This window comes from Elephantulus edwardii, unplaced genomic scaffold (genome assembly GCF_000299155.1).
Source record: "Elephantulus edwardii isolate Elephantulus edwardi_28Jun2011 unplaced genomic scaffold, EleEdw1.0 scaffold00178, whole genome shotgun sequence".
NCBI lineage: Eukaryota > Metazoa > Chordata > Mammalia > Macroscelidea > Macroscelididae > Elephantulus > Elephantulus edwardii.
In genome coordinates this window covers 3,221,020-3,224,281 of record NW_006399928.1, presented here as the reverse complement: position 1 = coordinate 3,224,281, position 3,262 = coordinate 3,221,020, and the positions used below count along the sequence as shown (strand labels likewise).

At 40.6% G+C, this 3,262-nt stretch overlaps 1 pseudogene; it reads left to right on the top strand.

Moving 5' to 3' along the window:
• The first annotated feature begins 831 nt into the window (after positions 1-831).
• The window catches only part of LOC102869378, a 42,363-nt pseudogene continuing 39,932 nt past the window's right edge, over positions 832-3,262 (top strand).

The window sequence follows — 3,262 nt, the reverse complement described above, 5'->3', positions numbered from 1 at the left end:
TTGATGTTGAGCTTCAATCCATATTGAAGACTACAGTCATTGACTTTCTGCAGCTTTAGGTCCTCCTTAGTTTCAGCTAGCAAGATTATGTCATCTACATAACGTAGGTCGTTGATGAGTCTTCCTTCAATCCTGATAACCACATTCCTCCTCATAAACCCAGCCTCCCGAATTATCTGTTCTGCATACAGATTGAAAAGATAGGAAAACAGGATGAATTCCTGCCACACTTCCTTCCTGATTTTGAACCATACAGTATTTTCTTGCTCTGTTCTGACCACTGATTCCTGCTCCAAGATGGATTTTGCATGAGTACAGTCACGTGTTCTGGGATTCCCATTCTTTTTAAGGTTAGCTGCAATTTGTTGTGATCCACACAATCAAATGGCTTTGCAAGGTCAGTGAAAGACAAGATAGACATTCCTCTGTTACTCTGCTTTCAGTGGAGATCCATCTGACATTGGCTATAATGTCTCTGGTGCCACAGCCTCTTCTAAACCCAGCTTATATTTCTGGTAGTTCTCTGCAAAAGTTGGGAACAGGGAAGAAAGATCAGTAGTTGGAAAGCATGAACTTGCACAGAGGCTTTACCTGTTGGCACACACAGGAATAAAATTGACTCCATCTGTGGAAAGAATCACTGGAGAAACGCAGTATCTCCTGTGAAAACTAGGCCAGGTGCTGATTGTGGAACAGGCCATTAACTACTCACAAGTTTAAACTAAAGTTAAAGACAATGAAATAAAATCCACAAGAGCCAAAATTTAACCTTTAATGATCCCACCTGAGTTTAAAAACCATCTCAAAAAGAGGTTTAAGGACTTGGACACTATGAACGAAGACCAGGTGAGCTTTGGGAAGATATCAGAGGAAGAAAAGACCCAAATGGATGTCAGAAGAGACTCTGAATATTGCACTACAGAGCCCAGAAGCCAAAGCAAAGGAAAGAAATCCGGAAGTTAATGAGCTAAATAGAAGATTTCAAAGGCCAACTTGAGAAGATAAAGCAAAGTAGTATAGTGAAATGTGCAAACAGTTGGAGTCAAAAACCCAAAAGGGCTGAAGGAACTGAAGAACAAATTCAAGCCTTGATTTACAGTACTTAAGGATGCTATGGGAAGAATATTTAATGATCCAGGGAACACTTTAAAAGATGGAAAGAGTACACAGAGTCACTGTACCAAAAAGAATTAGCTGACACAGAAGAATTTCATGAAATGACATATGATCAAGAGGCAATGGTGATGAAGAAGGAAGTTCAAGCTGCTCTGAAAAAACTGGCAAAAAACAAAGCCCCAGGAATTGATGATATACCAAGTGACATATTTCAACAGACAGATGCTCTCCGGGTTCTCACCAAGTTATGCCAAGAAATATGGAGGATAATTACCTGTCCAACTGACTGGAAGAGATCCATATTTATTTCCCTTCTAAAAAAAAGGTGACCCAACAGGGTGGAAATTACCGAAAAATATCACTAATATCACACACAAGCCTAATCCTACTGATGATTATCCAAAAATGACCAGAAAGTACATTGACAGAGAACTACCAGAAAGAAAAGCCCAATTTAGAAGAAGCCGTTGCACTAAAAACATTATCACCAATGTCAGTGGATCTTGGCTGAAAGCCGAGAATACCAGAGGAATGTTTGTCTGTGTTTCATTGACTGCAAAGGCATTTGACTGTGTGGATCACAATGGGAATCCCAGAACACTTGATTGTGCTCATGCAAAACCTATACTTGGAGCAGGAAGTAGGGTCAGAATAGAGCAAGGAAACACTACATGGTTCAAAATCAGAAAAGGACTGTAGCAGGGATTTGTCTTGTATTCATACCTTTTCAATCTGTATGCGAAACAGATCATTCGGGAGGCTGGACTTTATGAGGAGGAATGTGGTATTAAGATCAGAGGAAGACTCATCAACAACCTACCCTATGCAGATGACACAACATTGCTTGTCACAATTGAGGAGGACCCAAAGCTCTTGCTGCAGAAAGTCAACTGTAGTATTCAATATGGATTGAAGCTCAACATCAAGAAGACAAAGATTCTCTCCATGGGGCCAATTGGCAGCATCATGATAGATGGGGAAAAGATTGAAGTGGTTAACAATATCAGTTTGCTTGGCTCCACAGTCAACACTCTTGGCACCCACAGGAAATCAAAAGATGAATTGCACTGGGAAAGTCTGCTGTCAGGGCCCTCTCAAAAGTGCTTAAGAACAAATATGTCAGTCTAGAGACCGAGGTGTGCTTCATTCAGTTCATGGTCTTCACAATTACTTACTATACATCAGAAAGCTGGACAGTTACCAAGGATGACAGAATTGAATCCTTTGAGTTGTAGTGCTAGAAAAGCATATTGGGTTGCCAAGAGAATAAAGAGGTCTGTCTCAGAGAGGGTGAAAAGAAGTGTCTTCCTGGAGTCAAGAGTTTTGAGCTCGGTCTCACATCCTTTGAGCATGTGGCCAAGACTCCTTGGAGAAGAACATTATGCTTGGAAGGGTGGTGGGACAGCACAGGAGAGGAAGACCCTAGATGTGATGGACTGACATAGTAACTTGGGTAACTGGGATAGATGCATCTGAGTCAGTGAGACTGGCTCAGGATAGGGCAGGATTCAGAGCTATTATACTAAGGGCCTCTATGACTTGCAAGGGACTTGATGACACATAACAACTACTGTTGAATTCTTTTGGTTAAGATTTTATTGACAATTTTTGCATCTCTGTTCATGAGAGCTATTGAAGTTTTCTATTTTGTGCTGTCTTTAACTGACTTTGGTATCAAGGATATGTTTGCAACATAGAATGAATCCGAGAATATTCCATCTTTTTCTATTTTCTAAAGTACTTTAAGTACAAGTGGTGGCAGCTCTTCTCTGAATATTGCATAACATTCATTAGGAAAACTATCTGATTCGGGGCTTTTTTTAATGTTGTTTTATGACCCATTCAATTTTTCCTTTTGTAATGAGTCTGTTCAAGTGTTCTGTGTTAGTTTGGGTGGGCTGTGAATTTTTATATATTTGTCCATTTCCTCAAGGTTTTCATATTTCTTTGAGTAAGACAAAGATTTTTATAATATTCCATTGTTGTTTGTTGTTGTTATGGGCCGTCGAGTCGTTTGCAACTCATAGAGACCCTATGCACAACAGCCCTAAACCCTGCTCTATCCTGCGCCAACCCCACTGCCTCTGACACACCCATCCCGATTACCCCAGTCACCGAGTCAATCCATCTCATAGAGGGTCTTCCC